The 23,866-nt window shown below is 38.2% G+C and overlaps 1 long non-coding RNA gene across 1 annotated transcript in view; it reads left to right on the forward strand.

Moving 5' to 3' along the window:
* The window catches only part of LOC127045465 (uncharacterized), a 28,520-nt gene extending 12,625 nt beyond the window's left edge, over positions 1-15,895 (forward strand). The window contains exon 3 of the long non-coding RNA XR_007772739.1: positions 15,826-15,895. This is a non-coding gene — a long non-coding RNA (uncharacterized LOC127045465). The remainder of the gene's footprint in view (positions 1-15,825) is intronic.
* The last annotated feature ends 7,971 nt before the right edge of the window (positions 15,896-23,866 follow it).

Here is a 23,866-nt window from a genome sequence, read left to right on the forward strand (position 1 = left end):
AGTCATATACTAACTATTCTATTTTTCTGTTGTAAACTGTCTTCTGTGTTCCTTTTTATTGTTCCACTCTTCAATTTAAATTTTAATTAGCTTTTTAGAAGTTTTTAAAACATGAATGTTTGCATCTAGCAAGTCAGTGCTGACTGGATTATCTCATTGCTCACTGTGGACCTGATCCTGCATTCATTGTAACCTAAAGCTCCACATGAACCCATTTGAAGCCAACAGAACTCGTGAGTATTCAGGGAATGCAGATCAGGCCATCAATAACATAAATAGGCAAAACCTATGGGCCTAACTCAAATGGAATTCCAATTGACTGCAGCAGTAGTTTTGCCTGAGTCAGGACTGCATGATTAGGCTCAAACTCAGTATTAAAATTACAACTGGTATGTATTGCAGCACAAGAGGATATTTTTTAGTTTTGAAAATCTTGTGCAATGAAACATATACAAATATAAACCATTTTACTTTTATATGGTACCAGTGGGGTTAAAATACGCATACTTGTAGCATAGACCCAAGAGAGAACTTGTGACAAAATGAATTACTAGCTTGCTGAAATCTAAAGTAAGCAAATACCATAAGTTGTTCCAGAGCAATTATATTAGTTTCACTGTAAATGTAATATCAAATAGCGCACAGAGTATGTGTGTATTTTCTTTACCAATCCTTTTAAATGTTACATACATCAGGGGTTCTCAACCTTTTTCTTTATGAGTCCCCACAAAATGCTATACAAAGTCCATGGTCCACCTGTGCCACAACAACTGTTTTTCTGCATGGGCCGGCATTAAGGGGTAGCAAGCAGGGCAATTGCCCAGGGCCCCAAGCTACAGTGGCCCCTGCGTGGCTAAGCTGCTCAGGCTTCAGCTTCAGGCCTGGGTGGTGGGGTTCGGGGAGGTGGAGCTTTGGCTCTCTGTCCTGGGCCCCAGTAAGTCTAATGCTGGCCCTGCTTGGCAGACCCTCTGAACCCTGCTTGTGGCCCACCAGACGGCCTCGGACCCCTGGTTAAGAACTGCTGACATACATGAAGAAAGTTAATGGTCATCTAGTTAATAATCATTGGACTTTAATTTATTCAGGTGAATATTTTACACAAGTGCTGTGCTTTGCAGTAAAAATTTTTAGGTGCTTGATTTTATCACACAGGAAAATTTTATCTGAAACATGAGACCTGTTTTCTGCCACTTACTGTGAACATTTATCACCCATTTAGGTCCTTTAAAATTTAACTTTCATTGTAGTATAACATGAATTAACTTGAGTATCAGAGGGGGAGCTGTGTTGTCTGGATCTGTAAAAGCAGCAAAGAATCCTGTGGCACCTTATAGGCTAACAGACGTATTGGAGCATGAGCTTTCGTGGGTGAATACCCACTTCATCGGATGCATCATCCAACAAAGTGTGTATTCACCCACGAAAGCTCATGCTCCAATACGTCTGTTAATCTATAAGGTGCCACAGGACTCTTTGCTGCTTTTACATGAATTAACTCATTTCCCATTGTACAGTTACAGGCACATACAATCTATGAGAATTATTTTCAAAATACTATGGCATGCACCATCTACTATATGCAATGTTACAATTTATAAAGAAGAAAAAATAAGTAAAAGGTCAACTTTTATTTCATGCCCAGTATATTATAATTTTTATAACCATGTCAATGGACCTTTAAGGATGTCTCCAAAAGAATTTAGTTATAAAGTCAGGTGACTAAAACTTTATACTTTTTTTTATAGGGAGAAATATATGTCTCTGCCTCAGAAACAAGGGCTTCTGCTGTTCTTTTGCTAAAAGATAGTATGCTTGGTCTGCTTGGCTGAGAAAAAGAGAGGTTGACCACAAGTCTAGGATCATATATGTCTGGCTCAGGGCCCTCACTGCAAATTCGCATCAGATTCTCAAGCACTTTTTCAAACATTCTGTTTCTGTAACATGATTTTGGCCTCTTGAGAAATAAGAACCCTTTCTCCAGAACAGCAATTGAAACCGGAAATGACTGGATAATATAAATCATATGATAAAGATTAGGCAATTTATCTTTGCAGTTTGGCAGCACACATTAACAAAGATTTTGCCTTGAGAGCTGAGTTAGACTTTTCAGTCTAAAACTTCTGAATAAATCTCAGATGGCTAACTGGGAACCATCAACATTATATAATTTTAACACTATTTCAAATATAGTTAAATGAATCTTTAAAGCTCTTTAACCTCATGTTCTTCTAGAGCTTGTTTCTTGGCTGGCCAAATGTTTATGTTCAGCAATTTCACACAGTGACGTAAATCTTTATGTAAGTCTCCAAAGCTGTTTCTCATAGTTTGCTACGTCATCAGTGTAAGTAAGACCTAAAATTCTTAAGCACATTACCATCACCGTATAGTCTGATCCCATTGCAGGTTACTGACTTTGGGTTTTTTTCTGTATCAGCTAACAAATCATTCAGTGCAACATACAAAGTTCCATTCTTTATCCTTTCTAGAGTACGGGAGAATTTCTCCAGCAGTGACGTGACAGAGAACAAATCAACACAATCTTTCTGAAGAGACAATGCCAGCTTTGAGAATGGATCAACTATTTCTATTATTAGGAAATGATGCAACACAAATGTCAAGGTTGTCAGAGTTCTCAAATAGCCACAGGGTCATGTTTTATCAACAAGAGTTGTTATTTTCTCACTGACCATGCTTTCAAGATGTGGCACTACCATTGGAAATAACTGAATAAAAGGCTTTACTTGCCCTATTTTTGTGCTGTACCCAATAGGTTTCATTTGCTTTCTCAGACTGGGTTATGGTTTCCTCCATAATCTCTGTTAAGGGGTTTGGTATAAGTTAAGCTTTTCAATATCATCAAAACCAATGTTTTAAAAAGTATGTTTAGCTGCCAGCTCCATACGGTGCCTCAGGCAATGCAATGACATAAAAATGGTCTATAGCCTGCTTGAAGAGGGCAATGACTTCTTTCTTGATTTCCAGGTTAAAAGTGCCTTCTCCCGTGAATCTAACATGTTTATTACTAATATCTATGCCAAGTGTCACAGAGACAGTGAGAAGAGTGTGCTTCAGGATGTCAGCATTATTATGCTTACCATGGTGTAGGCCCAATAACTTAACATTTGGCAATCCAATGTTATACACAGTACATATATCATTTCTAAGTCATTTGAGTCTGTAGAGCCATCGATGAATAATAAAAAGTAGTGAGTCTGCTTCATGGCAGTTATCATTTTATGTTTTACTACTTGTCCTATGATATCAGTGAACTCCTTACATCTCATTTCTGTTATGTATGCTTGTCCCAAATCTACTCTGTGACAGCTATATGAAGAAAGTTAGTACATGAAATTTCACCTTTTGCCATCGGGTATACAAAAGCAAACAATTTGGCAACAGACTGCCTTTTGCTTGCTTCAGTGCTGCAAAACCTCTGTTCTGAGATACTAATATATAGTTATCTAAGATAGCAGCAGTAGGGAATTTTTCAAAACTGATTGCTCTTTGGTGCTCTTCACTGCTGAAGTGTTTGCTTACATTATCCTTTTTTTCAGGGATGAGCCATTAATGCCATTGACAAAGGCAGGACTATAATTTCACATTGCTCTAATCTGAACCTCATGTTTTGCACACACAAAGCAATAGATTCTACCCATAACCACACTATTCCCAGATACATATTGCAGCCAGACATAGGTATTATTCATCTTTGCTTCCCATTTTCAATCATTCCCACACAAAGATCCATGCTGTTGCTGTCCCCTCTAACCCTGTTCTCTGCTCTGCCTTCCCAAGATCCTTGTGAATAGCTTTGCTCCAGTCTACTGTCAGGACCAGAAAAGTATGAAGAATATGAAGTCATATCTGCCAGCAGAAAGTCTTCCCAGTAATTTACCAAAATGCTTTATTTAGAATGAAAGATTCTAACCTCAGTTGGTATCCACCATTATGGAACTTCCATAGTGAAATCAAGGAAACCTGCACACATTTTGTTCTGTGGAACAAAGAAACCAAAACACAGCTTCTTCTGTAGCACAATGAAAAAGTTCACATGGGACTCAGGCATGCAGAGCACCTTCTCTTAGAAAGCTCTCAGCTTTTCAAAGGACTGGGCTCATAGAGTGAATTATGACTACATATAAATTAAGTAATGTATTTTAAAAGGTTCCAGGTTACAGATGGCATTTCTGAACCTATTGCTTGTACCAGCCATTTTGCTGAGACATAACATAGGCCCTGATTCTGCAAGTGACTGCACTGGCACAGCTCATTAGGGTTCTCCGCAGGAGTCTGCCTGAACAGGGTCACTTGTAGCACTGGGACCTTAATTTGTGTCACTGGTTACACAAAAGCAATCCAGTCTCTATCCTGACCTTAATCTATATGTGTCACAGTTTCTTCATCTGTCAGATGGGGATAATAATGTTTGCACATCTTTGTAAATCACTACAAATGAATAGTTTAATGCAAATGGTAACCACATTTATAATAGTAAATATTAAAAAAAGAGTTTGTGTAGGGATATTAAACATCTTGCTTCAGGCTTAAAGCCAATCTCTAACTAATAGGATTAGTAGGATATTTCCCTGGTAGGCAGATTATCCCACGTCTTCCTACTATGGGATTTCTTGCACCTTTTTTTTAAACATCTGGTGCTGGCCGCTGTCAGAGATAAGATATGGAAGTAGATGGATCCCTGGTCTGATCCAGCATGGCAACTCTGTTAATATTGTTACAAATGAGTTAACAATCAGAAAGTTTAAATGTTTCAAGATTCCCACTGAAGTCATTTCAAGTTGTGAAGATGGGACTTTTCATTAAAATGGCTTCTATTCACAGTATGCTCAGAAATTTCAGTTGTAATTAAATTTTGGACCCAGTCCTACAGACCGCACAGAGGTAAAGTCCCACTGAAGCACTGTGTGTTTTCACAGAATAGCTTCCCTTTTTTGATATTCAGTTTAACAAATTTCAGAACATGAGCATCTCACACAAATCATACGTGAGTTTGTAATACTTTTAAAATATTTTATATAAAATTCTTCCATTTCTTTAAGAAGGACATATTTTAAAAATTATCAGGCAGTTTATGCAAACCAGTTCTACTGAAACAATTAAAATTTGATATTTGATTTTACTTCTGAGGGGAAAAAAAAGACATTTGGCATTAAATAGTAAATATTTTTAAACATTTGAAAAGACAAAGTAATTTACAGCTGCACTCAAGTACATGGCACTATTGTGATGTCTATTAGCATAACTGCAGTTAAGGTCTGTCAGTGCTGTGAATAAGTGGTCCGTCCTCTTGTTATAAGTGGTCTGAAAAGTAATATCTCCTGGCAGGTATCTTCTCAATTGTATATGATAAATGCACTAGAGAGCTCAGCAAATGGATATATTCTATTCATATAGAGGAGAAGAAAGCACAAGGAAAAATGGGATGCTCCAAGTTGATGGGCTGTTCATAAATTAAAATTCCAACAATGCATTGCTGTATTTTTTGTAAAGCAGCCTTTCCTATAATCCAAGCATGCAAGCTGCTGAGAGGCTGATCATTCTTCATTTAGAGAAATCAATGTGGGATGGAGGAGCCACAGAAAACCCTCAATACAGAGGAGTCAAAGAAGCTGAAAAATTTTGTGACAGAACTTTTTAGTTTGCTCATATAACTGGGAAACTGCTGCTAGCTCTGCAGAGGGACTCAACTGCTGCATGCCACTGTTGCAGCTTGTTGCAGCTCAGTTTAACCCTGCAGGGTTGGCTGGAGAAGGGACAGGAGGAGTTTGGTTTTTAAAATTAGATATGCCATCACATTTCACACAGGTCCAGTGACCATAAACTCCTGAGTAGGGGCTGCAGAGGGGTTGTGATTGCTATTCTGTGCCAGGCTTGACTAGCAAAAGATCTGATCAGGCTTTTCTAGGCCTGTCCATAGGCTGGATTGATTAATTCTACACTTTGCCCTCACACAAAATTTACTTCATTAACTTGGTATGGGTAAGAGGCTTAATTTCACCCCGTAGAACTCTTTTGCATTTAAAAATCCAAACAAGTAAATATTATTTTTGAAAAATTGTAAATTAAATAAAATTGTTCCCACCTGTTAGTTTGTATAGTAATTTTCAGTCTGGAGCAAATTTTACTGCTGCGTTCCATGCCAATAAAAATGAAATCATGAAAACTCAGGGACCAAATTCAGCAAATGTGGTAAACAGAGGACTTACATATGCAGAATAAATCCATTGCTTCAGAAGGGAGATTCACCAGTGGGTAATACAAGCTGCATGTCTGGCTTACAGTGGTGGGAAGGGACAGTTTTAACATATAGCAGGACTAGCGCTGGTAGCAAAATTTCCAGTGAAATATTTTTCTATTGGAAAATGTTGATTAGTCAAAATGAACATGTTCATGTAAAATGTTTCAATTACAATTAAATTTCATTAAAAAAAATTTGATAAAATCAAAACATTCCAAAACCTTATCAGAATGAAAAGTTTGGATTATTTATTTTGAAATCTCTTTTCATTTCAAAATTTATTTTAAATTTAAATTTAATTATTTTATGAAACAAAAAAATATAAAATTAACATATTTAGGCAATCAGTAGATGATTGCCAACGCTTGGTTTAAGAAAAGAAAAAGTCATCTTTTCACATACCAAAGCAGTGGACTAAACACGCAAATAAATTTCTTGCTAGCCCAAATGAACCAGAGGAAGATGGCTAGAGACTGTAAGATTATCTTAAGTGAAATGGGACACAAACCATTTGTGGCTGTCGTGACTGGCAACACACCGTTCAAACTGCATGTCACATCAGCAGTTAAGTTTAGGGAGACGGTCACAAAGTTTGAGCCATGAGATATGCACATTGGAACAGCAAAAGAGGAATGGTGTATCTTCAAGAATGTATTGCTCTGAGATGCTGTGGTGCTATGTGGATGCGCTAAGCTGGGTAGACCACAATCTTCTGAAGAATGGCATCATGAAGATGTGAAGAAAGGATTAAGAAATAAGAGAGATGCCAGAAAGATGGTGCCAAATAACTCTTCGGAAAAAGCAGTTGCCTCCTACAGAACCTCTAAGAGAGCAGCAAAGCAAGCAATCAGAAAGGTGAGAATCCCAGTTTTATATGAGCCGTATAATGAGTTGAACAACTTCCCTCAGCTTGCCAAGAAAAAAATATATGTGATCATGTGGACAAGAAACATAAGGAAGGAAGATGGAATGAACATATCATTTGTAAAGGATACAGCGGGAAGCCTGTTTATGACAGGAAACGTAGTATTCTCACCATCAGTTACATTTTATGAAGATCTGCTTCATTAGGAAAACCTTTTGTATGCTACACTACCATTGTGTGAACTAATAATTAAAGATATTGGTGACTTGTCAGAGGTCGATATCAAAGCTGCACTGCTGAAGATGGCATGCGGAAAAGCAGTAGGTCTAGATAAAGTCATGCCAGAAATGATGAAAGCCTTGAGAGAGGTTGGTGTATGCTGGCTCACAAAAGTCCTGTGCACAGTTTCAAAGGAAAAGAAAATCCCAATAGAATGGGGAAAGTCCATACTGGTACAAGTATATAAACAAAAGAGTGACATACATGACTGTTTGAAGTGGGCCAGAACTTAATCTATTATTATTCAAAATTGTGATGGACTTCATAAATAAGTAAATCCAAATAAAAGGTGGCACAAAGTTGATCTATTCAGACTATTCAGCCGATATTGCACTAATGGCTGACAGTGAGGAAGATTTGATCCAGATGATTAATGCCTATGACAGAGAACTAACAAACTATGGCCTCAAAATGAGAAAAGAAAAGACTGAAGTGGGTGGCTCGCGTGGAACCAAGACAGATGAATATGAACACTGAGGGCCAGCGCCGAAATCAGGTTTCTGAATTTAAGTACTGTGGGGTTGATTAGCAGCAAATGCAGAAATTTGCAAGGAAGGAGCACAGGGGAAGTCTAGTGTAAGAAAAGTGGGGTGATTTATGACATTTGGATGCCTAGACTACTTTAGGGACAACTATATAAAACCATGATAAGACCAGCTCTTCTGTATGGATCAAAGACATGGGCAACCAAAAAGAGTCACTTGGGAAGAATTGAAGCCATTGAAATAAGATATTTGAGGGCAGTTAGAGGGCAAACTTTGCTGGACCACGTGTGGCATGATGTCATAAAGACTGCAGACATTGTTCTGCAGTATCAGAGAGAAGCTGCAAAACAAGAGGCTGAGATGGTGTGGGCATGTAAGAAAGATGGATGAAGGGAGGTATTTGAGACAAGAGTTCATGGGCGAAGAACAAAAGGATGGCCAAGAAAATGATGGATAGACCGTAAATGGGACTACGGAGTGGATATTGAGGGAGTGTGGGACTGGCAAGCCTGGAAAAGAGTGATCTGGTGACCTGACTCCACCTAGTCAAGAAAAGGGGCAGAAGAGGAAGATTACATTATTTTATATTATATTTTAATTTTATATTTTATATTCTACCAATTACCAAACCAAGTAGCAATCAGAATGCCACTTACCAATTAAAATGTCAGTTTGAAAATGAACACTAATTAAAATATCAATTACCAATAATATTATATAAATTGAACAGAAATAAAAAGTTTTAATTGACCTGAAACAAAACTTCTTCAGACTGTAAATTCCAAGTTTTGACCGACTCTAACCAGGACTTTTCACAGCTCACACCCATGTAAACCTCCTTGAGAAACTATTGCATTAACACTCACCCTCCATTCCATACTTACAAATATTGATGCAACCTCTGTCTGACAGAGTGCCCTGGCTCCCATACACAGTTTATGCCCTCAGGGACTTCTGCAACATTTATCATCAGCATAAGCTAACATACGCATTTACAAGCATGGCTGCAGCACTGGTGAATGTGACACTGTGCCTGAGGAAGAGAATGAATGCTATGTGGGGCTGGTTGCATCATTCAGGTATATATCCTAATAAAAACGAAATGTAGAGTCAAAAAGTACAATGAAGAGCTGTATCACAGGCTCCTACAGGACACCCTTAAACAAGACTCCTCCCTGGTGATTATTTTGTATTGTAACAAGAAAACTACACTGTGTGTTATGCTATTGCCTTGAAATCTCAGCCCTTGCAAATAATTTACTAAAACATTTACTTCACACTGCACCTAACTTGATTACACTGGCCAAATTCTGATCTTACTTACACTCCATGGAATCTCACTGGCTTCCAAGAATGTTAGTAAATAGAATTTGGCCAAGTATCCAATTCAAGGCCAGACTATCTTCTTCATTGAAAAAAAACACAGGAAAGGATTAGAAGGAAGGAAGGTTTCCCCTAAAATATACCGTCAGGAGGAAGAGTTGCTCCTTCTCTGTGCAGAATGAGTGGATGATTCTATCCCCAGAGCCTGTAGATTTGAAGGAATCTACTAGATGTATAGGACTATCTGTGTAGAGGCCTAGTGCCTTCATGCTTTCTTCAGGTCAACTTCCTGCAACACTTCTGCCACCAAAACCTGCCTTCAGAGGGGACACTCATGATGTGGCAGCTAGAATTGCCAGGACTGAAGATTTTCAGAGTGAACGTGGATCTCTCAGGAACTCCGAACAGGAGAGCGAATACTGACAGACAGCACTTGTAACAGCCTTAACCCCTAGAAAGTGTCAAGACTGGGAAACTCCTGAGTATTGACTGAAGAGGATGTTTTATTCCTCCTGTCATAAAATCCTCTACAGTTGGTCACATAAATGGCTATCTGCCTATATGTTCCCCTTTAGTAGAATGCTACACAGTCTGTCCCATTTTAAATCCTGTTTTTTTTATTGTTGTGCATGATTTTCTGAGATCAAGGAATCATAAAACATTTACTAAAAGTAATAAAAACATAGTAACGTGAAGTAAATATAGAATAACGAACATAACAAAGTAAGTGTATGAATGCTTTCAGATAGTTGAGACTCCACGTTATTATTCCAGCAATATTCTAATTTGGTATGTAAAATGTATCACCATCTTTCAGAAGACATTTTTATATGACTTCTAGGCCTATAAGTGTTAACCTATGAATTCTGTGTAGAAATTATTTACTAAGGATGGCCAATAGTGTTCATCATCCACCCACATTTTGGGGCTTTGGATGGATCAGAGATTGGTAATGGGATATAGACAGAGTCTTCCTCTCCTAGGTCACAGATTCAAATCAAAACCTAGGTTAGTGGTAAATGAAAACTGTTACTATTCAGTCTGGTTCCAGATGGAGAGGTGATCACATTTTTAAAAATTACCACAGTTAGCAGTTGTAGCAGAGAATGGGCAGAAAGCTAAAAAGGTCAATTCCATAGAACAGGCTTAAGGACACTAGAGGGCAACATGGGTGAAGACTGTTGCCTTTGCTATTATTTTGTTTATTGTAGCCCTAAAGATCCCAAACAGAATGAGGGCCCCATGGTGCTAGGTGCTGTACACCATGTAATTATGACAGTCACTACCCTAAACAACATAGTCTGTTGCACTTGTTCTGTGGATAAATACAGGACTTCAGTCTGTGAAAAGTAAGTTCACTTTAAAAAGCAAAAATATAAGGGAAATCATCTGTGTTTATATTCTAGTCCTAACAGTTTTTATCAAGCTCCTACAACACAAAGACTTGTTTCTCAAATAACCTTTAAACTTGCATACAGGTAAGGCAACTGTGCAGATTTATCTTTAACATGGGAGAATGTTAACTTTACACATAATTGCATATAGTTGCATCTTGACAAGTGTAGAAACTTTATGTCATTTGCTCATATTGACAGGAAGGCCTTTACATGAGAAAGAATAGGCAGAAACAGTTTTGGAGTGATGAGAGTGATGTGAAAATATGAGAATATAAAAATGGGACAATTTTAACAATGCTTGGTTTAGTTTGCAGTTGGAAATGAACAATATAGTCCATGTAATCATGATACAGACTATTTCTCTAGCACCCTCTAGAGGCTGCTTAAAGAGTGGCATTACTGTCTTAAAGGATGTCAACTCTCTTGGGGTACGTCTACACTACCTGCCGCATCGGCAGGTAACGATCTATCTATCGGGGATTGATTTATCATGTGTAGTGTAGACGTGATAAATCAATCCCCGATCACTCTTCTGTCAACTGCTGAACTCCAGCAGTGCAAGAGGCGGAAACAAAGTCAACAGGAGAGCCATGGCTGTCAATCCAGCGCTGTGAGGATGCGAAGTAAGTAATTTTAATTCGATCTAAGATACATTGACTTCAGCTACGCTATTCTCGTAGCTGAAGTTGCATATCTTAGCTCATTTCCCTCCCCCTCCAGTGTAGACCAGGCCTTGGCAACAAAGCTGATGGTGAAAGAGAGCTCCTGAATTTTGTACTGAGGAGATGGTACAAGAAAGCCAGAAACGGAGACCAAGAATCAAGAGGTTGGGGTATAGAAATCCAAAGAAAACTGATTGAGTTTTTCTCTGTCTTGGGGATGAGAGGTTAAGAATCTTTTTGGCACAAATTCTTGTTCATAAGACAATGTCCATGAAATGCAAAAATAGTTTTTTTTAAATTTAAAACAGTTTAAAATTTCTGTGTGACTAGCCATATGCAGTATTTTAAGATGCCATAATTGTAGTTTTCATGTGAAGAAAGAAATCTGGTGGACTTTGTACAGGCCTATTCCCTCCCCTCCTGTATAGCTGCAGCCCCACATCACTGGCCACAAGTTGTTCTGAGGGAGGAAGGAGTACAGTCCTAACAGTACAGTTTTTGTATTGTAATGTCATGAAATGGAGCAGTGACAAAACAAAAAGTGTGTACTGCAAAAATCAGTTCTTTGCCTAGCATGAATAATTTCTATGAAGTATGCACAAGAGCCCTTTTTATTTAGGTCAAAACTGACTTCATTTAAACATGTTCACTCTTAAATGTAATAACTGTATCAGCTCTTCAGTTTGCTTTATTTGGTGCATATGAATAGAGAAAATGTCATAATGTAAAATGTTAAACTACTGAAATGAGGACATTGTTGTGAAAATGCTGATAGATCTTTTATTGTAATGACATGGGTACTGCCAAAATAAGGAGAGCAAGATAACTTTTATTACTTTAGTAAGTGGTACATAAGTATATTTTACTTTATATATAAATGTATGTGCCTAGGAATTATAAAGAATTTAAAAGATCAGTGAATAGAACCAACCTTGATACAATCAGTATTTAAATAATCGTTAGGCACTTCTAAACATTGTCAAACTGTAATAGCATTACAGATAAATTTTCAAACTCCTTGACAGTCCTTTTCTAAAGTTCTAATATAGAAAATGAGCTAAATGTAAGTCGATGTTTACTAGTTTTGCATACAAACCATTTAATTCAATTAAAATTCTAATCTAAGCAGCAGAACATATGGAAAAGGAAGACATTCTGCATACCAGAACAATGCTTCTGCAATTTGTATTGTTAATTGGATAAATCAATTAATTATATCAAGTTGTTTCTTGCTAAACTTTCATGTATCCATATACTCAGGTATGAAAGCTCAATAAATAACTTTAGAGGAAACAACAGGCATTAAATAGCATCCGTTTCTTGATTCTGTATTGATAATCTACTATATAAATAACAAATTAAATACTGTTTTATACATATCGCAACATCACTTGAAGCTAATAATACTTTTCGTTTATGAGATCATTCTTTCAAAGATCTCAAAGCATATTGCTTGTATTAATTTAATCTAACTTAGCACTCCTAGGAAGTTGGTAAATATTATGATATTCATTTTAAAAATTGGGAACCTGAGGCACACAGACTGAAATCAAGTGATTTCCCCAAGGTCACACTGTGAGTCAGTAGCACCTGCTATTTTGTTCTCTTGTATTCTGTTTCCTCTGCCCCACCAGCATAAAAGGGCCATAAAGCCAGGAAAATCAGTCACCAGGAAATTCACCTGGCATAAGGGAAATCCTTTGGTGGTATAAAGCCAGTATTGGTTCTGACATGAACTTTCCTATCACCAAGGATTGAAAGTATTCCTAGTGAAAATGGGGCATGTCTGAAGTGGCTGTTCCTGGCTGCTGGAATGTGCCTGTGAAGTTGGATGCAATTTAGAGCAACCCTGAGCCTACTCTAACTTGTACTGGGTACTGTTGTTATAATTAGGCTGACAAATTTACCCTCATTTATAAACTCAACTATAAAAAGTATGTAGCAATTCATAAAATGTCACAATAACCTATAATGATAAATGTTAATAAAAAAGTACAAAAAAGACAGAAAAACTAAATTAGTTTAAACAAAAAGGCCTACTAATATAACTCAAAAATATGTTAAAAACTTGCTTATTAAACAAAAAAAATGTAAATCTGGCAATTAATAAACCAAAATTAGTTTGTCAAATATTAAGCCTAATCAATGGACAAAATAATGAGGGAGTGAACTGTTCCACCCATCACTCCCTTATTAAGTTCTTTGGGGAGAAAAGGTGGAAGAACAAATGGTAGCTACTGGAGTTAGTTTCAGCATCATGGCTTCCAACCCCACTGTCTCTTGGGACCCTGGACCTTCTTCATCCCAATCCTGAAAAAAACTCTGATGAAATCTGGTCAGCGAGAAGGACCCAGATAACATCATCTCCTCTACCAGCTCCAGCTGAATCCAAAACATCACCAGGGATAAAACTTGATGGGACTTTAACAACAGAAACAACAGCTCCTCCAGCCCATCTCAATTAACTATTTCTCTTTTCCTCCAAAGGACCGTTATTACCACCTTTGATACCAGCTAAGAGACTGTCAAGCAAGGGTTTTGTTCCTTCTAAAAACTCTCTCCAGCTAAAGGGAAAGGGAACAAGGGGTGTGGTCAGAATGAAAGCCTTCCTCAATACTTTACATTTCAAATGCTTTCAGTGTTTTTCCTTCTTTTCTTGATTTTTAATAAAAGGTTAAAATATTTCGTAAGTATGTTTGCCATAGTACTAGGTAGGCTGAAGTCTCTATATATCAAACCCCAAACCTTATTTAACTCTGTTTAATGTTAGAAAGTATTTACATCCCCAGCTTTACTTCCCCTCACTGTTCGTGTATGGAGTGGAGCTCAGCCAGAATGGAGAATCAGGCCTCAAAAGTTCCAGTTCTCATTCCCCTGCTCTAATGTAAAATCAGTGGTGTTAAAACGTGCTGCTGCTGAAAGTATTAAAGCCAAATATTTAAGTTTCAAAATAGTTTTCTTTCTGATTTTAAAAATTCTTCCTCTAAGACATAACAAAATATTTTAAAATATGTTGATTTTACTAGCTTTCCATTGTTTGGAAACTGAATATTTATTTTGTTTAGCCCATGTTTTTGCACCTTGACGATATTGATGAAATCAGTGGATGCATTCTCAGTCTCAGGAATTCACCTAGCCATTACCATGCATGTTATGGGAATCATGTTTTTGTTTAAAGTCAAAATGTTTAATTCAGCTTTAATAGATGTGCATAGCTGCAAATGACGTATAGGGCCTTTTCCAGGATGTGCATTCCAGTCCATTATGCCCCTGTATGCTTACAGCATGTGAGACGGAGAGAGCAGAAGCTTGTCCTTTATATAATGTCTCATCATACACAGATACTTAAATTTGTTATTGTTTAGTTTTCAGTATACAGTGACAAAGATTTCCCAAAGCCTGAAAAACCTAAATAAACAATTTTCAGAATGATTCTCCATCAAATTCCACATTTTCCTAAAGAAGATTAAAAACTAAGGGTCAAATTTTCTGCTTGCATAGTTTATTGACTTTACTGCAGTTATGCCAGCAGAGAATTTGGCTCTAAGTATTAACCAGGGTTGATTAGCATTTATGATCTGCTCCTCTGATTTATATCGATTTTACACTGGTGTAACACTCAATTTACACAGGTGTAAGTTAGAGGAAAATCAGGTCCTTATTTGCAAATTTCTGCATCCATAGTTGAACACTAGTGACTTAATGTGTTTATTAATTACATATATGATTGAATATTTAGTGCTGGTATTTATAAACATGACTTCAAATTGCTATTAATTCCTGCACGCTGACTATATCGTCAGGATGAGAATCTATGAGAAGTAGATACCTGTGGAGCGAAATAACCAAGTTCTTTATATATAATCTTAATGCCTATTGTCACTAGTGGAGTTACCTGTCTCAACATTCCTGGTCCGAGATGATTATGTTCTCTGTTGCCAGTGCCCTTCCCAGGCTGAACATTTAACAAGTTTAATTGGCATCAGTTTCATAGGTGAATTTACATTAACAAGTTCACCCTGCTAAAAGGAAGATTTCTCCTTTTTACCTTATCTACTGTTAATGCATCAACTGGTTTAATTTTTTTTAGAAGCTAGTCCCCAATAATGTCACTGAAAATACTGGCAGCTCATGACTTTTTTCAGCTGTTCTGTATCACCATTTGCTTGCATTAGATGTTACTCTTCTTTACTTATGGATTGATCCAAGACCTATTGAAGTCAATGGGAGATTTTCAAGCCCTTAATCCCAAACCCAGAGAACCTGGCCTCCAGTGAAACCGCTGTGGTTGTGTTGTGCAGGGAGAGGGTGTGAACCCTCAGGATGCCACAGGGACTAGCTGAGCAAAAGCTTCTTAAGACTGGAATAGAGGCCTCACAGACAACTATTCTACCACTTGGCATTAAGGATTCATCTCCTTCCCCATCCTCTAGTCTAGGCTAGAGCCCAACTACTTGGGTTGAGCACTGGAAACAGGGTTAGCTGAGTTCCATGTGCTCCTAAACTGTTTGTGGTGCTGGTGGCTATGTAAAGTGGCTGCTATGTTCTCTCCCCACAGGTGACAGAAGAAGTGATCTGTATAGACTACAAATGTTGTTTAAAATGCTTCATGTAAAAGGAAGACAGAGGTACCTTTTTGAAAATGTTTATCTTTTTTGTACAGAATAAGAATTTTGCTAGATTAGGCAGACTTAAAATTGACATTCTTTAATTATGATCAGAGATAGTAATTTATAAATTATACATAGTTAATACTATGCACAGAGTTTATAGTATTAACTATAGGCGCTGACTCCGTGGGTGCTCCGGGACTGGAGCACCCACAGAAAAAAAATAGTGGGTGTGCAGCACCCACCAGCAGCCATGCAGATCAGCACCTCCCCCACCAGCACCTCCTGCCTGCTGGCAGCCCAGCCAATCAGCTCCTCCTGCTCCTTCCCAGTGCCTCCTGCCCACCGCAATCGGTTGTTCAGCAGCATGCAGGAGCCACTGGGGAGGAGAGGGTGGAGTGGGGACAGGAAGAGGCAAAGCAGGGTAGGGGTGGGGACCTGGAGGAGGGAGTGGAATGGGGGTGGGGCCTAGGGTTGAATGGGGGTTGAGCAGCCCCCGGGATCTGAGTAAGTTGGCGCCTATGAACTATACACAAGAGTTTACAGTATTGATACACACACACACAGTTAAAACTAATACACATAGTTTCTGGTGCCCTCAAATCAAGAAAAATATTGATAGATTGCAGAAGGGGTTCAGAGAAGAGCCACAAGAATGATTAAAGGATTAGCACACATGCCTTATAGTGATTGACTCAAAAAGCTCAATCTACTTATCTTAACAAAGAGAAGGGTAAGGGGTGACTTGATTACAGTCTTTAAGTATCTACATGGGAACAAATAGTTAATAGTCAGCTCTTCAGTATAGCAGAGAAAGATACAACATGAGCCAAGGGCTGGAATTTGAAGCTAGACAAATTCAGACTGAAAATAAGTCATAATTTTTTAACAGTGAGAGTAATTAACCACTGGAACAATCTATCAAGGGTCGTTGTGGATTCTCCATCACTGACAATTTTTAAATCAAGATTGGATGTTTTTCTAAAAGATCTGCTCCTGAAATTATTTTGGGGAAGTTCTAAGCCTGTGTTATATAGGAAGTCAGACTAGATTATCACAATGGTCCTTTCTGGCCTTGGAATCTTTGAATAAATGCTATTAACTTTAATAACTTGTATAGTTCAATGATGAGAGGAAATTTTCTCTAGTGGCTAGAGCAGAAGAATGGCAACAAGGACTCCTGCATTTTATTCCTGCCTCTACCATTTACTTATCTTGTGACCCTTGAGGAAATAACCTAGTATCTCTGTGCCTTAGTTTACCTACCAGTAAAATGAAAATAATGTTTGCCTACTTCAGAAAGGTTATGCAGATTTTAATAAATTAAGATTAGTAACGTTTGAACTCCTCAAAATGCTATATACTCTTATTCACAAAATATTCTTTATTTTAAAAAGACATGAAAATTAAGTTAGTTTGTATGGATTATTATATCATTCTTCAGTGGTACCTAGAAAATATCATGAGCTTGATTACCCAGGGTTTGTGCTGACTTCCATCTAAGTAGACCCTAGCATAGGACCCTGGTACCAGAAAGTCCAATCAGAATGTGGGTTGTGATAGCACAAGACATCTGAAACTTTTCTTTTGACAAATGGCCTGCCATCTTAACCAATACAATCTCCAAAATGGGCACCACCATCGTGAAAGAGTTGTGTCCAGGATAACAAGGGATGTGTTGACACAGTGCATCTCCTGAGCAGCCTCCACCCAGTGGAGCACCTACAAAATCCTGAGAGAGAGTAAACATGTCCTTCCCAGGCAGAAACCCCAAGGAAAAGTATTTTGGGGTGTTATCATCATTCAGGTGAATCCACTAGTGTGCAGCAGACTGGTTTGGTGCAGCAAAGTGCTAATTACACCAATAAAGTGAATCTGGCCAGATGTCCCATACACAGTTTTTTTAAGATAGGAAAACAATTTACCTGTGGAAAATTCAGTCACATTTAAACTCATTCCAAGGATTCATTAACTTCTTTAAATAACATAATAGAAACAAAATACAGATAAAATGATCATTTATGAACACAGTGTACCTATTTCAGTGAGGGTAACAGAATTCATAAAAAACCCTGATTTTGACATGTTGCACAGTCAGACTTTTCTAGTGCAATTTTGTCAGCACTGAATGCATCAAAATTGGATTTAATAAGGAATTAAAGTAATGCTGAGGATCTGGACAACTCACAAAAAGAAAGAAAATACATTCATTAACCCACTTCCAGAGAAATGACTCCATATAATATGCAGCCTTTCTTCTCATACGCATATACAATTCCTGTTTCTGTCAAATGAAATTGTACTTACCTATTTGAATACAATTTTGGCCCTCGAGGCCAAATTCTACTCTGAATTTCATTGATTTCAGTGGTGCTAGATATGAAGTAAGCTAGAGTAGAATTTGATTTTGGCCCAATAAAACCATAGCTGAGGGCCTACCAGAGTTGGAGGAATTAGAAATGTGAAGGAGAATTTCAGTTTTCATTTTCCAAAAATGTATATTTCTAGCCATTTTTCCTGTGAAGCATGGAAAATGTAAAGCATTTGCTAAAGGTTGAAAAGATAGCATACCATGATTATTAACATGATAAATCAGGACATCTATCCATGAAGATGTTGCCCACCCTTTATTCAAGATCACTGGTTTTTTTCCTCCACTTAAACCCACTGAGCTCCCTCTTCCCTTCACAGCACAGGTGGCATGAGGCCAAAGAAAAAAAGCAAACATCAATGAGCTTCTGACTATTCCCAGATCTGGTACTGTTAGAAGGAAATGTATATGGTACATGCCACCTCCTCACAACTGCAAGACTGTTTCCCAGAAACGCCCCAAAAGCAGAAGATTTGCCATTACTCTTGACTCCACATCTCCAACAAAAGAGTGCATTGCTCTGCCAATTACACCATTAGGTGGGCACTTTTAGACATTTACCAACTTGAATTACTCCATTTAGCTTTATTTTGCATTTTTAAACAAAAGCTTAGATGTTCTCATTTTAAAAATGTGCAGTTTTGAATAGAAAATTATTTTTACAAATATTAAACAAAAGAAATGAATGAACAAAACCAAAACAACAGTAACAACAAAAACTATTTCCATTATCTAAAACTGACTAAATTCTTTCAACCAAAAAAAGTTTTTTTTTAAATTACACCTTTTTTGCGAAGCTGTGTCCTGGTGCAAATATATAAAGCTAAATAAAAAGATCCAAAATGAAGATTTTTAAAGAAACTGCCAGCTGATTCATCATTACTGTTTTCTAGTGAGCACTAGTAACAGTTAACTTGCACCATATAGCAGATTTATTTATTTATTTATTTATCAGTCATATCGTAAAGATATTTATACCTGGAATGAACAGTAACAAAGCAGTTTTTCTGAAATGATTTAAAAAAGACTGTTATGTTGAAAATTATAATGTAAGGATTATTGTCACATTAGATGATTGCCATTTCTGTGTCATTGACTCAAATAAAACATGTTGATTTCTTGATAATTGAAATATTCTTTGGAACTATGAACATGAAAGATAACCAAATAATTTTCCTCCAACAAATAACATTTTTCTTAATCTTTTTAATACCTATTCTTGGGACAAATTCTGCTGGCTTTATTCATGCAAGGCAAGCAGAATTTGATCCTACAATCTGAATAAAACAGAAAGAATAAACCTCTCTGAAACTTGAAAGAAGAAAAGACTTGCCTTTGGAAAAGAAGAGAAGAAATAACACAGTACTGTCCTTCCAGAGAACCCTGGCTGGGCAAATGGATAGCACAGGTAACCTCCTTCTTGGTCTGGACTCAAAGGATGAAGCAATAGGAGGTTTAAATGAACCCGAGTGCACAATCGTTGTGACTATCCTCTAGAACAGAAATCAGCAAAACATGCAGTAAGTCCTGTGCTGCTGAACTGCCCCTTTGTTCTAAGCAAAATGCTAATGGTAAAACTGTAGTTTGTATCTCTGCTTCTGCTATTTCACTGAACACTGACCTGATCTGACCAAGTGCTCCTAGCCAAATATCCTGATATAAAAATAATCCCCCTGTGCCTCACCCATTCAGATTAAACATGAACAAAAACCACCCAGAGGCATGAATAAATGAATCCGAAGGATTGGGAACTCCTGGTCATAGTCGTGCTTACTGCCCTTCCAAAGAATGCTCCAGCAAAACACATTCCAAATGCTATGAACATAAATGTCAATATTGAAATAATCCCACCCCTCTTCTTAGATGTATATGTCAATCAAAATGTTTGACAGTCTTTGAAACGGAGAATCTGACTCAGCCAACGCAGAATTCTATAAGTATTGGGATACTATGCATCCTCTAAAAAGGGGAAAAAATTCTTAGAATGAAAAAGGGATGTGAATAGGAATAATGGGATGAAATTAAGTCAAGAAAAATGTAGTTTGAATATCAGGAAAATATTCTTTATAGTGATATCAATGACTGTGGAATAGTCTTTGAAAGAAAGTGGTGAAAGCCACAAGGCTTGAGTAATTTAATACTAAACCAAGTAAAGCTCTGGGAAACATACTGTAACTAGTCCCACTGCAGGGTCTGTCTGTGGGTGCCATGAAAGAACAGTCCTTTTGCAGATTTGGTCATGTACACTGTGTAAACACTGTTGGCTCTCTGGGCACTAGCCCCTATAGACTCTAACCCTTGCTTGGTTCACCAACTCCTAGTAAGAAAAAGGGGTCATCACTAGGGCTCACAGAAAGGAAAGTCACAGAATGGTACTGTTACAGTAAAAGATATCTCATCCCTGAGAGGCAGTGCAGCTGAGCTCTGTGGGGTTCTCAGACCTAGTGCCTGGGTCGCTCTTCTAGTCTATCACTCTTTTGGAGGGAAATTAGTTATTGACCTTTTGTAGAATTCTGTTGTCTTTGGACTCATTGGGTGCCCCTCTATATATACTTCCTGCCATCCAGTTGTGTGACTGTCTCACAGCTCCTGCTCCCCCTTCATTCTGCTGCTGCAGGCCATCTGCCAGCCACAGCCTGTTTCCCCACTTGGCTCTCAGCTTCTCACTCAGCCATCTTGAACCCTCTCTCAGGATACCAATTACATGACCTTCCCTCTGCAGCGGTAATGGTTATCTTCACCGGTGTCTTATTGACTTGAATCTTCGGGTCTGGTGTTTCTCTTACTCTGACCCTTGAGCCCACTATATTTCATCCACTACCAAGATGGCATCCCTCAGAGTCTGAGGTTTACTCTTCTAGAGTTGCACCTAGGACTCCCATTTTGTCACATGGGTCAAGAAATGACTGAGGGTATGTCTACACAGCAAAAAGACCTGTGGTAAGCCACAGGCCTGGGTCAACTGAGGCTGTGTGGCTAAAAATAGTGTAGATATTCAGGCATGCCCTGAAACCCAGGCTGAAATATAGAGAGGGGGTAAGTCTCAGAGCCCAGGCTCCGGTCCCAGACCAAACATCTATACTGTTATTTTAACCGATAGCACAAGCCCCATGAACCTGAGTCCATTAACTCTGAAACTAGCTGGTGCAGGGTTTGTTTTGCTGTGTAACAATCTCTTCAATCTCTTTAGCTCATCTTCTCTGCATATATCATTGCCTGAGCAGCTAGTTTATATATTTATTGCAATTTGGTGTACTATTCTGTAACAAAAGAGCCATATCCCATGCTCTGGGCAACCGTGACATACTATTAAAGTAAACAGACTGTCAGTTACCCCTAGATAACTATAACCTGGCCATAACATAAATGTTACAATTTATTTTAACCCCCACAACAAAATCAGGAACTACCGCAGTGCTTAACCAAAGTAGAGAACAGCCTCTCCTGCAGTTGAAGAAAAATGTTACATTTTGTCTTGTGTATATCCAAATGGATGAATTTAGATGGGGGAGAAGTACTGTTTTACTCCTTGGTATTCTTGTAGAGTAATTAGCTGTAGGGGGCTCTTTCTGATCAATAGAGGTGAAATTATCCTGGGATATTTCTGTACACTCAGGACACTCCGACTGTTAATAGAAGTTTTAGCTTTTTGCCTTCCAAAAATATCTAGTTTCTTGTGTGATTTTTTTTTTTGGCTTGTTATATGGTGACATGGTAACTGTTTGGAAACAGCGCTGTAGCACAACCAACCAGCGCCAGCAGTTTTTAAAACAGGGAGAGAAAAGAGAAAAATAAATCTGGAAATGATGAAAGTCAAGGGTGCAATAATGGAGGTTTAGAGACCAAATATTAATGAGCTTCTGTGAACTGCAATACAGTGGTTTCTTCTCATTTCTGTTTAACACATGATAAAATAAATAGATGAAATAAATGAACTTACTAAGATCCAAGCAACTGGCTTTAATTAATTGACTCCTGACCACATAAAGTGTCCTAATATAAGCTTTTGAATACTGCATATCATAGGCATTCACCAGGATGAGAAGTCAATCCTGTTACTTGCACACATACTAAACCATAATATCTGTTCATCCAGAAAAACTCACCGTTTCACATTTCAGTACCAAGGACAGTAGAGAAATCATTAAACAACATAATTCACTGACTATGTCAATGTCACTTTACAGATCATATTTTGTAGTGACTGAAAGCATATCTTCTACCTTAGGCAACAATTTTATCAAAACGGTTTAGTAAGGAATTACAAAGTTAAATCTGGCAACAAACATTATTATGAAGGGAAAATTTGCTAAATTGCCTGAGTTAAACCCATTCTCCCATTGAAGTGTATGAAATGAATGTATGTAACTACCACTAGTCTTAATGGATATAACCCAGAATTCTAGTCTGATACATTTGTTTCTGTGGAAAGTGCAAGACTGATGACAATGGTAAATGAAACTGCCTGTACACATGAATATAGCAGAGGAATTGAGGGTGCTTCGCACCTCACAGGATATAGAATTGCATAATATTGCACACCACTTGCTCATTTAACTTTATAGCAGGTAAACTATGGTCACCATAATATCCTGAGTGCCAGCCTTGGTTAGCAGAGTTAAATGGCATGTTTTGGTCACAGAAACTATGCTCAAAAATAAGGAGGTCCAGTTTAAAAAATGAAACTATATTCAAAGGGCTATTTATATGTAATATAGGCCCAAAGAACTGAACATGTAAACAGAATACAAAAATTGTAATGATAAATAATATACTCAAATCCAGCTAATAAGAAATTTTGTGGAAACACATGTTTTATAAATAAATATAATTAAGAGTAATGTAAGGGTTTGTAGTGCTGTTTTGACTCTCCTGGGCCAAAGCAGAGGACAGGGTAAAGCAGTGTGTCTGCACTGGTGAAAGAATATTGGAGCAAGCTGCTGGCGTAAGTTGTGCAGAAGTCTGTGGCAGGCAGGGCTGCTGTGTAGTGCCCCCTTCAGGGCCACACCTAGTACTGCAGCCAATCCCTGCCTTGGCCTATAGGGTTTGGCCTTGGGGCATGTTAGCTAGTGCCATAAGCTTGACATCAGTCTCTAAACAAGTAACAGAATTTGGGATTTGGCTATTTGCACCTTAAAAAAAAAGGAGTGTGGTGGGGGGGTACCTTCACAATTGAAGCACCTAGTTGCAGCATTTAGTGCAAGGCCCTGGCTTTGATTTGGGCTTGGCCTTGGGCCTGGATCAGGGTTAGCCCTTAGTAGCTCTTCTTCAGTCCCAGTCTCACGCAGTTCTGCCCTGAGCAAAAGTAGGCAAGCCTTCTTAAATAGCCTGCTGGTTCTTGATTGGTCAATATTTCCTCCTGGCCATTCTAGGCCTCTGGAGAACTGTACCTCTAGTGGAGGAATGGCGTACTCAGGTAAAGGGCCTGAAGAGCCCACACCCCTCAACCCTACACTCCACATCCCTATAGTCCTCCCTTTCCAGTCCCTCCACCCCATAACCCAGGCCTTCACTTCCAAACACTTCCTCATGGCCCACAGCCCCACCTCCCCTGCCATGAGGGGCTAAGAGACCAAGGGGGTGGTGACTCTTGGCTGGCTGACAGATGGCCTGAAGAT

Source organism: Gopherus flavomarginatus, chromosome 2, assembly GCF_025201925.1.
Source record: "Gopherus flavomarginatus isolate rGopFla2 chromosome 2, rGopFla2.mat.asm, whole genome shotgun sequence".
Taxonomy (NCBI): Eukaryota; Metazoa; Chordata; order Testudines; family Testudinidae; genus Gopherus; species Gopherus flavomarginatus.